This window comes from Benincasa hispida, chromosome 8, assembly GCF_009727055.1.
Source record: "Benincasa hispida cultivar B227 chromosome 8, ASM972705v1, whole genome shotgun sequence".
Classification (NCBI taxonomy): Eukaryota; Viridiplantae; Streptophyta; class Magnoliopsida; order Cucurbitales; family Cucurbitaceae; genus Benincasa; species Benincasa hispida.
Window position 1 is genome coordinate 25,479,074 of NC_052356.1, and position 14,653 is coordinate 25,493,726.

Consider the following 14,653-nt stretch of genomic DNA (forward strand, 5'->3'; position numbering starts at 1 on the left):
ATAGCAAGACCCTTAGACGATGAACATAATAGCAACAAATGGTTAGGTCACAGCGGTCGAGCAAAGAAACGGAACCTGCAAAACAGAAGCTCGTTATAGGCTGAGTCGCGGAGCTCGCACTCTTTAAAACATTTCATGGCTCTGCCCAAGTGTGCAAGCAGGTTAGGAATGCTGTCACGTACTGCCACGTCGTCTCAAGGATAAGATAGCCCAAAAATAAAATCCATTAGAAATGTATCATTACCGTCCAGAACACACACCCTTTTTGACTGAATGCTCGGAAAACAAACAGAAAATAAGAACCAAAAAAAGCGACCGAATGACACATGCACGGAGGACCATTAGACCAGACGGACGGCGATGGGACAACTACCAAACCCACATTAGTCTATCTCCTCACTCCCTCCAAAACATGGGTACCCCTTGAGGCCCAAACCTATAGCCCAAGATTGGAATACAAAAGAGAGGTTTACATTTCAAAATTCTTCAATATGGGATTCTCCAACCAAAGATTAGTTCCCTCTTATTTTTGAAAAATAAATTTTCACCCAACAGTTTGTGACCATTGTTCAATTTCCTTTCTGTTATCATTTCCTTATCTGTATTTCATAACTCTTCGGCTCAACTTCTTTTTTAGTATTTTTTCTCATAAGATTCTTTTTTAGGAAGAGTTTTGATTTTTTTTATAGTAAGATTCTTGTTTTTACTTTTTCCGTTCAACTTATTTTTTAGTTTTTTTTTTAATAAGATTCCTTTTTAGGAAGAATTTTGATTTTTCTTTTCCTAATAAGATTCTTGTTTTTTTTTCATTCAACTTCTTTTTTAGTATATATTTTTTTTAAAATAAGATTCTCTTTTTACGAAGAATTTTGATTTTTTCCCATAAGATTCTTGTCTTTTTTTTTTTCTTGTTCAACTTCTTTTTTAGTATTTTTTTTTAAAATAAGATTCTTATTTAGTAGGTTGTAATAAACGAGTGTCACGTCTGATAAAATTATAACAAATTTTTCCTTCGTTTTTTTCTGCTTCTTTCTTCAGCATTTCAGGTTCCACTAATTAGCTGTTATTTTGTGTTTTCTCTTTCATTGTTGTTATGTTAGACCATTGATACTACGCCATGTGGCAAATTATATGTTAATAAATAACACTACAAGACATGCCATAACCATCGTTGAAGGCCGATCATTTAGTATATTTCTTCTATCGTTTATTCTCTCTACTTATCGTGTAGCCAATTGTCTCTATCGTTTACATCCTATCGTATACTCTCCATCGTTTACACTCTCGACCCTATCGTGTAGCGTCTTCCTTTTATTTCTTACATGCTCAACCCAGTCGTGTAGTCTCCTACCCTATCGTCTACACTCTCACCTCCATCGTGTAGACACTTGCCTCTATCGTTTAGATATTTGACAACGATCGTTTAGTCTTTTGACAATGATTGTTTAGTCTCTGCTTCTCTCTATCGTTTACATGGTATCAGAGCTCTAAAGCATCCTGCCCTTCTTTATGGCGTCGAGCTCAGGAACATCTGAAGAAAACTCCACTTTACCAGTGACATCAAACCTAGGTATCCATTCAACTGTTCTACCTTCGACCACCATATCTATATCTTCTCTGTCGTTTACCCCACCTGCTACTCAACGTGCCCCTCCCCCTACTTGAAATCCATTCTACCTTCCACAACATGGCCCTCCACCACCACCCCTTTACCCTCACTATGCCAGTTTTCCCACCCATCGTTCTTTTCCAAATCAGGTATCGATTAATCCCTTCTCCACACTCCCATCCCCACAATCCCCCATAGCAAACTTCCCTCATATGTCCCAATCCCTCACTGTCAAACTAAATGATTCGAACTACCTTCTCTGGAAGAATCAACTTCTCAACCTTATCATGGGCTATGGCTTTGAAAGCTTCATTGACGGTACCTATCCCCAACCACCAAAATACCTCGACCCCCAACAAACTCAACTCAATCCTTATTTCTCTTATTCGCAGAAGTGCAATCGTACTATTATGAGCTGGTTTTACTCCTCTCTCAACGAAGATAAAATGGGAGAAATCGTCGGATATGAATCCGCATTGGAAATCTGGGAAGCACTCCGAACAGTCTATGAATCCTCTTCAATAGCTCGGATTATGGGTTTGCGCTCTCACCTTTAAAAGATACGAAAGGATGACAGTGTCTCTCAATACCTTGCTAAGATCAAAGACATTGTCGACAAGTTTGCTGCTATTGGGGAACCCCTGTCTTACCGTGATCATCTTGCATACATTCTCGAAGGCCTCGACAATGAATACAATCCTTTTGTAACTTCCATTCAGAATAGAACTGATCGCCCATCCATCGTTGATGTCCGCAACCTCCTCATCGCATATGACTCTCGGCTAGAATCCCAGTCTGCTATGGATCAACTCCAACAAATACAAGTCAATGTCGCCTATCTCTCCCTACAACCTCGACGTCCTCACTGGCCTCAAACTACCAGGTCATCCTTCTGACCTCCACCATCTCTTCCAAATATTCTCCCTAACCCTACTTTCTCTGCTGTGAATGCCACTGATTATACAACTCATAGATCACCTACTCGAGCTCAACGACCACTCATTCATCAACCATCACACTCCTCCAATCGACCACAATGTCAAATCTGTAATAAGTTTGGCCATACAACATTATCCTGTTGCAACATTGATAATCCTAATTATAGAACCATTCAACATCCCCAAGCCCATTTTGCTCAAGCAATACCAACCTAACTCAGCCATTATCCTATATCACTACTCCTCCTGCTCCAAAATAAAATCATCCCGATGAAGGCTGGTATATGGATTCCGGTGCTACTCATCATATGACCCCTGACCTGTCCAACATCCAACAGCCTATCCCTTATTATGGTGGTGAACAAGTTGTCATAGGAAACAGTAAGTCCTTTCCCATCTCTCAGACTGGTTCCTCTTCCTTTCATTCATCTACATCTAATACTCTGATTTATCTTCACTTTGTTCTTCACACACCTTCAATATCTCAAAATCTAATTAGCATCGGTCGCTTATGTTATGATAATAACGCTTACGTTATGTTTTTCCATGACTCCTTTGTTGTGAATGACCTTCAAACCAAGAGTCCACTCCTCCAGAGTATTAGCTGTAAGGTTATATTTCACTTCTTTAAGAATCACATTGCTAACAAAGTGTAGGAAGCTCTCCGGCAATGAATGCAGGATTATGCTAACCTGGCTACCCTCATCAATGGTAGACCCATTCAACTCTGCCACATTAAAGTGGACCATCATGTTAAGCACATGTTCACGAACAGAGGTGCCTTCTTCCATTTTGGAGTTGAATATGTATTTAAGAGCCTCATGTATAAGTTGTTCAGACGGTTGTCCAAACATCCCCCGTAGGGACTCCATGATCTCACGCGCGGATACCATAGGCTAATGTTTCTTGGCCAAGGCATCAGAAAGATTTGCCAAGATGTAGGCTCGAGCCTTCTCATTCGCTCTTGTCCATCGCTCGTATGCCTCTCGAACATTCTGAGCAACATTAGCAGCTGGAATAGGTGGATAAACCTCCGTGAGAGCGAACATGAGATCCTCGATGATCAGGATCATCGTGATCATGTGTTTCCATGTTGCGAAATTATCGCCAGTAAGTTTTTCGGTGCTTAACAATGCCAACATGGCTGTTGCCATTATGAAAAAGTTGCTGAAAATACAAACAAAATTTTATTAGATGTCGCTAAACCACTTTTAAACCAATCAATTTTGCAAAACAGTTTCAAGTACCCTAAGATATAGACTTCTATTTTGCAATGGTGCCCCAGTGAAGCAGGACAAACATCACCGGTGGGGTGATCAGTTGCCCCTTCGCTGGGATGAGACATTCTCAACCATTAGGCAGAACCAACTCTTGGAACTGAACCTAACAACCACCATTTTTCGGTCCATAATCATTAACCTTTAACTATTCCACGTAAGTGTGATCCCTTGCTTTCGGTACCAAAGTCCTACCCTAATGAGCCCACCATAGGAAAGAAGCAGATTAGGACAAGAGACTAAGTTACCTTATCCTCTTACAGGAGATCAAATAAAAAAATGCGCAAAACTTTCATTCTTTAGGGGGACACTCCCAGGGTGCCTGGAGGCGATGCGCAGTAACTTTATTCAACCTAACGAGAGAGACCGAGGGATATGATGCCACACTTTCCGCTTCCACTTACTATGAACACTCTCTCCATCCACCTTGATATTGACCTACCGAAACACCATCCGTTAGGGGGACACGCCAAAGGTGCCGCAAGGTCGAGGGTAGATCTCACGGTGTAGATATTTTGAGAAACGTGAAAGGTTTAAGTGAAGCATCTCATGCCCCAAGTACCTCCCACTGAATGTTCTACCTAGGGGTTCATTAACCTAGACAATCTGACGACTGATTTTAGTCTAAGTCGACCTTTTAAACTCTACTCATAAATAACGTTTGTCTATGAAAAAAAGAACAAGTTCAAGTAGTCACATTTGAACACTTTAATGGATTGTCCTTAACTTGCATGCATGCATCAAATCTATCTAATTCACCTTTCCAGGTAAGTTCTCAAGTAGGAGTATTACGTTTTCATCAACTTAAATACCTTAGCCTAGACAGAACCCGCCTTAGACAAAAGGTCCCTTATAGATAAATGTGCTACACTTTAACTTTTTATTAGCCAATTTAATCCTATTAAACTGATTAAAAGATTAAAGGCATAGGGTTGCTAATCATATTAGAACCGTGATCTTAGGTCTATGTGATCCAAGTTTTAAACACTTTAAAACCATGAATTAAACCTAAGTAAACATGCATGTCTTTCTTATTTCTTTTAGTTCTAATTTCTTTTTAACTTTTAAAAAGAAACAACTAAAACCATTGTGCACAATGAGGTGTTTATAACATTTATAAAGTAACCCATGTGTCATGCTTCATGCAATTTTCGGTCATTACTATATATAACTTTGATATAACGCATAACAACCAAGCAAACATGCTATCATTTACCCTTATACTATAACAATTATAATATAACGATGATGCATGTCAATTCTTTTTATGCATATATAAATATAACTCTTATATTATATGATGCATGAGCATGCTCTTACATAATTAAATCATGCTTCTCTAAATTATAACAATTACAATAAAGAGATGATGCATGACTATTGCATAACCTTAGGTAGGATTTACTATATGTGCATACCATATGACATATAAAAAAACATACATTGCATGTAATAAATAAAGGATTAATGGACCGGGATGAGCCTTTACAAAAACCAGAATGAAATAACCCTATCTATTACATTTTTCATCGAGCCAATCGATTCACAGGAGAATCGGGTCTTGAACCGCCAGGAGGACTCCATCGTGTAGTAAATGCAGTAGGTAGACGATCGTCCAGCGCACACTAGATGATAGAAGCAAAATTAAACGACCGCGTAGATGACAACGAGGCTGCAAAGCCTGATCATCTATGCGATCGCTTAACGCGACGACAGGTAAACGATTTACCTTACATTACTAAGCGATCGTTTAATCAATTACTAAGCGATGAAGCTTGCTAACCTAAACGATCGTCCAGTACATGCGTGCGCAATGATATGCGAGCATCCCATTATCTACATGACCCCATACTCTGTGATCGTGTACCCGATCGTCAATACGATGCGATCAACCCTTGATCGCATGCCCCATCGTTTAACTAATGCGATCAACAGCGATCGCGTAACCCATCGTCTGCACGATACGATCAACAGCGATCGCGTACTTCATCATCTACACAATGCGATCAACCCTTGATCGCCTCCTTCCTCGAAGAACCGCAATGCTTGCTCCGATCTTCTTCACGAACGACTCAAAACTTTAAACAGACTTTGAATACAGACTCGATAACAATTATTAATGCCAAAAAACGTAGGGACCTTTACAAACAACCACAAATGTAAAAGAATTAAATCAAAACCGAGGCTAATCATCCACGAAAACATCCATTAATCCCGCACATCCACAACAATTTAATAATTAAACAGTGTAGAAATGCACGCACCAAGAATGTAAATGTCATTTTGTTGCAACATATGAAATTGGAGTATCAAAACCTAGCTCTGATACCAATTGCAGGATCTCTTAACGAAGAGTTCCATGAGCGCGTTCGCATCGCTCCAATTTCACAATGACCGAAATACACCATATACATTCAAATGCACAGTTAAGCAAACAAACAGTAATTAATGGCATGTTTTGAACAAGAAATAACAAGGGAGAGAGTTCTCGTACCAGTTGAAGACGTTCTTCAAACTATGGAACTCAATGCAGTGGAAGACTTCTACCCGATCAACCAATGCCCAACAGATGTATCGACTACAGCAGCACGAACAATCGCAAACACACGAATGCAACGGGGACGACACTACCAGAAAGAAGCCTTAAGTATTCTCGGAGTGAGAACCCAAAGCGTGGTCTTCAGAGAGTTTGGTAGAGGTAGAAGGAAGAACCGATCGTGTAAGCGATAACCATCTCTAGAACATATTGAGCATCACCCAAATCTATCATTTGGAACTGTGTTGCTAACCATCTCTTTACGTTAGTAAGGAAGCTTGTCTCGTTCCCCATGAACAAAATATCATCAACATAAAGCACCAAGAATTGATGTTCACTTTGTTTGTGATCAAGTTTTAGCTAATCAGCTCGATATTCGGTATGTTCCTTCTATTGATCAAATCAATAATTGCCTCACTAAACCACTGCATATCTCTCGATTCCACTATCTCTGGGACAAACTCGGCCTTTCCAACTCCGGCGCTCATTTGAGAGGGGATGTTACAACATAGTTAAGATCTGACGTTACAACACAGTCAATATCTAATATTTGTACTTAACTGCAGCTTCTTGATTTAGGGGTTGTATTTTGTCTCTTTGGTAGTAGGTCTATGGTTTGGTCAAAGTTGTTCATCTACTCCTCTTTTGTCTTTTCCTTCTCTACTGTATTGGTCTTCTCCTTTTCTTGTATTTAGTTTGAACTCTCCCATGAGAATACAATCATCGAATACAATAACTCTTTTACCAGTTTTCTACTTTTCTCATCTCTTCTAAGATCGTCTTTTGAAGTACATTGAAGAAAGAAAATTGCATTTCTTGGGCATCATGAAAGACTATAAAGTTCCCACTTAAATGTTATATGTCGAGTTATTTGTAGCAACAAAGTAATTTTTTAGAGATTTTAACATTCTAGATTTCATTGGGGGCAAGGCTCCAGCAAATAGTATCTACATTATTACTATTGCTAGGGCGATCCACTGATTGACTAATTGGTGTCAGGATTCCTTTTTATTGACGGGGTTGTCCTTCGTGTATTTCGTGTCAATTAAGTTTTTCCAAAGACTACCATGCTCGGTAGGTTTCATCTTCATCTCCTCCTAATTGCTATGTTCAGCCGCAAAATCAAATGAAGGTGAAAAGAAAAACTCCCTAAGTGTCAATTTTTCCCTCTCACTCTCACTCTCTCCCTAAGTTCCCACCGCACACTCCGCCGTAGGGTGGAAGAAAGAGCGTTTTTTTTTTCATACGGAATGCAAACCATAAGAACGCCGAGCTCGGTTTCGTGAGCTCGTTACCTCTAGCAGAGGGGCAAATTGAAACTCTATAAGGGAAATTAGTGAGAGACAATGCCATTAAATTATAATCTCTCCCTAAGCTTTGGAGTTATTATTGTTGATGAGTTATAATGGTTGTTGTTTAGGGTATAGATTATTTTAGTTAGGAAATAACTAAAATAGTTTGTGTTTGGAGTATAACATATTTTTGTTTGGATAAGAAATAGTAAACATTGTAATAGAGAAGAAAATAAGGTTTTTAAATAGTATTTACTATACTTAATTGTATAGTTATACGCACCACTGATATATTTGGTCCTCCAAACATGGAATGGGCTATAATAACCACTTCACCAACTTTTTGTTGGTGTCCCAAACACGGGCAAAATATTTATTAAACTTTTTTAAAAAAAGAACTAAATTTTCTATACAATTAATTTTCATAAACTATTAATAATAAGAACAAGGAAAAAAATACTTTTTTAGTCCTTAGGTTTTGGACCAAGTTTCCATTTGGTCCTTAGATTTCAAAATATTGTAATTTTACCATTAATATTGAATTTTGTTTCAGTTTTTTCCCTAGGTTTCAAGATTATTTTACGTTTTTAACATCAATTTTTAATTAAATACTCACTTTCAATCATTGATGTCAATGTCTTTTAATTACTTTTAAATAATTATTAACTGAAATTTTAAATTTAATTCTAAAAGTGATGAAAAATAGTGAAACTTATTTCATTATAATTATTATAATTATTTTAAATTTATTAACATACATTAATACTAAAAACTAGAAATGAGTATTTAGTGAAAAATCAAGGTTAAAAGTGTAAATTTTGAAATCTGGGACCAGCTTAAAAAAAAAAACTCAAATAGCAAGGGTAAATTGTAACATTTTGAAATCCTAGGAACTAAATTGAAACCAAACTCAAAACTTAAGAACTAAACACATTTAAAATTTTAAAATCTAGAGACTAAATAGAAACTAGACCTAAAATCTAAGAACCAAAACATATTTTCCCCTACAAACAATCTGCAAAGCTAAACAATTTGTAACCAGAAAGGATTTAGGGGGTTTTATTGGTTTGGTTTATGGAATGCGGTAATCTCAATTAGAGGTGTTCATGGGTTGGGTTGAGTTCAAAGACTTTTTAGACCCAACCCAATTGTTCGGATTATAAACTTTTTCAACCCAAATAACCCTTATTAAAAAATGAACCCAACCCAACCCAACCATGAAATATTTGGGTTGGGTTGGTTCGGATTAATCGGGTAATTTATTTAAAATTTTGTTATAAAAAGAAGTAAAACATAAATATGTAAAATTCTATTTAATTGTTTTCATATATTGAATTAAGATTAACAACTCAATTTCAATTTATATAGTGAAAATTTTCTTTCTAAAGTGTAGAGAAACTACTTTTAAGAGTTGTTGAATAATAAATTATTCAAAAAAAATTTGGAATTAAATAAAATTAAAATCAATATATGTATTAAATAATTGTATTATAAGTAATAAAAGAATATATTTTAAAGTTAATAATAAATTCAGGTTGGTTTGGGTTATATTAGGTGAACCCATGAACCAACCCAACCCATAAAGTTTTCATTTATTTTAACCCAACCCAACCCAAATGAGTTGATAACCCAAACCAAACCACACGGGTTGGATTGGGTTGATCGATTTTTTTGAGTCATCGGATTTTTTTTAACATCACTAATCCCAATGGAAAAGAGCAGAAAAAAAGTTTTTTTTTTTTTTTTTTTTTTTTTTAAATACAGAAGCATGAAATCTGGGTTTAAGAAACTTGTGTTTGGAGTGCAGACTTAGGAAGTCTAGGAATAAAGTACAGGTTTATAAATCTTGAGTTTGTGAAATATTTTCTTGTATTTAATCGATGGTTAGATTTTAGATTGTTCAAACTTGTCATCTTAATTATTTTAATATAGTTAAGTTTAAAATAAACTAAAAATTTAGAAGAATATTTATTTTTTTTCCTTTTGAAATAGAGATGTGACTAAATTTTTTATAATTTTTATTAATTTATTATTTTAGTAATTTTTTATTCTGATTTTACAAGGTTTTGAGATAAAACTTCATAGGGCTTTTTCACTTTACCTAATTTGAAAATGATCAATTTTTTTACTGTGACATGCATCTCAAAATTGAAATAAATTAGTATAAGTCTTAATTTTTATTTAGTGCTAAGTTGTTACCAATATATTTATTCTTTATGTTTAAAAAATAATTTTAAATCTTCGAACTAGTTAAATTGACCAACGGAAAAAAATGAAAACATTAAATTAAATTAGGGCTTTCTATGCACATAGCCTAAATAAATATACCTAATTATATCACTGCAGTGTAATGAACTATTATTTGAACAAAAATATGGCACAATATACTTTTTTAGCTCTTAGCATGTAAGGAAAGTTTCTTGTGGTTATGAACTTTCCAAAATAGTTTTCTTTTAAGAACCTATGCATAAGGAAAATATCTCCAAAAATTCAAAAACCTTTGCCCTCATAAATGAAAACAAGAATTAATGAGAAGCTTTGAAGGAGAAAACGAGGTATACTTGATATATATAGCACTATATATTTGAATTTTTTATAAATAAATTAGTGTATATTTGATAAGTGTATGAACAATACAATTTGTATAATATATTGTTTTATATACTGAACAATATATTTGATGTATATTCACATTTTTCAGTATATTTTTAAACATGCCAAAAAATAAACAATGTATATGTGATGTATATTTACATTTTCACTATATTACTAGTATATTCAACACATACTTCAGATCTCAATAAATTGGTGATCGATTTTCAACTAGTAAATATAGAAAATAAATGAAATCTCCTAAAATGAAGGAAACTTAAATTTAAATAAAGAATGGAAGAGAGAGAATTAAAAAAGATAATCTAATAATAACAATAATTATAAAAGCTCAAAAAGAAAATTGCTTAAAAGAAATAGAAAGTGTATTTTAAAAAGTATTATCGTAATTAAACCAAGGGCTTAATGTTCACCGGAGGGGGTCCTCGAAAGTGGTGGCCAGAGGCGATCGCCAGAGTTGGTGGCTGGAGATTGGCCAACGGCGATCGTCAAAGGTGGTGGCTCGAGTTGGCCAACGACGTTCACGGAAGATAGTGTCCGGAAGTTGACTGGGTTTGATTAATGTTTAGTATTCAAAACTATGGAAAAATGGTGTAGGAATCCAAGCTTCCCAGATCCTTATCTCAAACAAGAGTTATCCAATCCCAATCCTTAAAACAAACACATTCTTAGTGTTGGGCCATTGTGGTTCAAGGGAACATTTGAACATTCGTCCCCCATTCAATAAATATTCATATTTAAAAATTTTAATTTATTTTTGGAATTAACTACATTAACTTAGTTTAAGTTTTTCAATTTTATGACCTTGATTACCCATACAATCATATAATTTCATACACCAACGTTGTCTTTGATGAAAGATGAGTCTTTTTCAAGGTGTTACTTTTTCTAATTTTCAATTTTTCTCATTTTTTTATATTATGTTATATCTACTAATGCATCAGTTTTGATTTCTATATTTGCAACTGTCTCTTTTATTTCATTCCCAAGTTTTCTTCGTGAAAAGACTAGAGTTGTGTTGTGGAATTTTTTCCCCATATTACATCTTTGTATTTATCCGGATATGTTGGTTTTGTGAAATGATGCTGAATTTTCTTGCGCTCTCAGTTTTTTAAATCATTTGAAGGCAAACATATTCGAAACATATTTGTGTATCACTTGTGTCATGTTTTCTTTTTTTTTTCAGTGTATTTTTTTTACCTTTCGAATTAGCGCTACCTAATTAGAACTGTTGTGTTTACTACTGCTTTGTCGATGATGTCTTTAATTTTGACAAAGGAGAGGAGTATATATTACATAATTTTTTAAATTGTCTTATTCAGTTTTGAGAACTTCCTATAATAGAGCCTCTTTGCTTATATGTATTTGGACAGGCTGCAAAAATTCTTGCCAATTTAATTGTTATGGGCTACGAGGGCCTTTATTCAAGCCTACCATCAAGCTCTTGCAAGTAAGTACTCTTTTTTCCTTTCCAATCGGAAGTTGGCCATATAATGTAAATGTGAGCTTGAGATGTACAATCGTTTTGCCAGTAAGAACAAAGTTCTGTGTGCACATAGTTTAATTCTGCTTCAGGTGATTGAAATATATATCAAAGCTCTTATTTGTTTAATGTAGTTGGGGGATGTTAACATCCTGAATTTCTATCTCTTACATCATTGTCTTCTTAGATCTTCGGCAAATGGTCAAAAGAATTTGTTATCTTTTGTAGCCTGTGACATTTGGATAAGCCATTTGCAAATGAAAACTGTGTTTTATATTGCACATATTTTACAATTATTAATCTTTCGTTGACTAATAGATGTAAAACTTTGGGAAAAAAGTTTTTGGTCCCTAAGTTCTCAATAATAATAAGTGTATTTGGTTCATGAATTTTCTAAATGTACTTTTTTATTTCTAAGTTTTGAGAAATATGTTTAAAAGGTCTTTGGGTTAGATTTTCCGTTTGTTATGTTAACATTTCCGTTTGTTATGTTAACAAAATAAAATTTTATTATACTTTAATGTTGACATGAAAATTTAAAATGTAAAAAACAATAAAATTAAGAAAAACAAAAAACTCCTCTCTCACACTTCGCTCTCGTCTAATTTTATTATTATTTGGAGGAATAGGAGGAAAGAGAGAGGGGTTTATTTTTTTGTTATTAATCTTTTTATGTGTTACATTTTATAATTTCCATGTCTGCATTAAAATAATAAAAATATTATTACGTTACTTTAGTAAATGAAAAAATTAACTTTGGATCTTTTAAACCTATTTCTCAAGAATTAGAGATAAAGAACGTGAATTTTGAAAATTCAAGGACTAAATTATACCTGTGCATGAATATGACACTTTGTTTGAAAGGAATGCTCAAACTGGAAGCTTTTATCTTCCGTCAAAAGTACACAGAGTCAAAGAACGATTCTTCCCTTTTCTTACATATTTCATTTTCCTTCTAATTCAAGCTAGTGGTTCTTGAATGTAATATGTAAATTATCATTGGACAATTGCATATATGGCAATCTTACACAGTAATAGCAAATTTAGCTCAATCTAGAACTATTTGCAAATGTAGTATATAATAATTATATTGTTTTATTTCATTTACTATTAGACAATTTTTTTGCATGTTCATTTTCTTAAGTATACTGTGATTTTACATTATTAATAAACTAGAAATATTATATCAATGTTATTGAACTTTTTTATTTATCATCTTTAATTATTTGAATGTTCTTTCGTTATTAAGTTTATCACTGATATATCATTTCACTATGATTAAAAACAATATATCAATGATATGTGAAATTACTTTCTATCTATGTTTGGATGATACTGATGTGCGATAAAGGATAGAATTGATTTATCATATCAATAAATTAGAAAATCTTAACACATCAATGTCAATGTATCTCAGAGTCAAAAGAAAACTATATATGGGAAGGAAATGAGAATAAATATTTTTGAATTTATAATTTCATGTAACATACGCATGCTAGAGGTTCACAACTTACGTAAGTTTTGGTCATGCTAAACATATAACTGTTCATGTATCATTTATAAATCACATAAAGGATCATACTCAGCCAACATAAATTTAATTGACAAAGCCGAAAACATTATCATACAAATTTTGCATCGTACTATGATATTGAAAAAGGTCTTTAGTCCTGGCTGTATAGCAAGCGATCAACAAAGAAGCCAATCAAGAATCATGAAAATACCCTTGACTTATAAAGATACTTCATTGAAGGTCGAATAAGTGTTGAATTCGATACAACATTAGCTACATTCTCCAACATCCGGTATAAACATGTTTGAAACCCTCTTTTTATTATATTTTTTTAGTCCAAACATCATCCTCACAAAATATGTTTCAAAATAAGTTAACTTTTTTATTGCTTTCTTGGGAAAATTTTTAGCTACATTAAAGATTTTTTGTTACATCCCTTCCTTTGGGGCACATATTTAGAATACTTCTAATTTATTACTTGATTGACAGTATCTACTTACAGTAGATTGGAGGCTTGAAATTTTGCGTAGTTAATTTTTTTTTGTACAATCACTATACCAATTGAGCTACGCTCATGTTTGCATAGTAAAATTGCCCCTAGGAATACATGAACCATAAATTGTTGGATAGAACAACTTTCATTAAAAAAAAAAAAAAAAAAAAAAAAAGGGGCATACCTTTAAGATTGGAGGGGCTAACACCATGAATATGGGTATATACTCTTGAGTATTCACCATACTCCCTAAAAAACTGCTAGACATTTTTCTTAATATTCCAAATTTTTATCCACTTTTTTATTCACAATTTTCCTAAGTTCAAACACTTTTGTATAATCTATTAAAGAAGACAACAGTAATATTGTAGTGATTGATTAACCAATATTCAAGTCCATATTGATGATGGAATCTTTGCAAGACTTATTTGAGAAGAGTAATTTCATGTTGTCATGGACTAGTTTTACCTCTTCTCACTATGGTTTGATTGAACTTTGTTTACAAAGTTATGTTGTAAAGAAAAACTTAAACAGTAGTCCAAACATTTTTCCTCCCTTTCCGTCTAGGAGAATTTGAACCGCAGACTTCTTCATCACCACACGTACATATGTAAGTCACACTGACTGCTTCTACTCTTTAACTACATAGTAACTTTTTTAACATCTATGCAAAAGGATAATAGACCTAAGTCCAATTTGCAATTGTTGTAGCCTATAAAAATCAGTAAATTTGAAACTTCTATGTGAAAAAGTATTATAAAATATAGATAAAATAAGACTTTTAATAGTTAGAAAAGGTATGATATTTTTTAGAAGGTTAATCTCAAAAGTTACCCTACGTAAATTTGGAAAAATAATTTACTTTAAATTATCTGATAATGAGTTTTACAAAACAGTAAAAA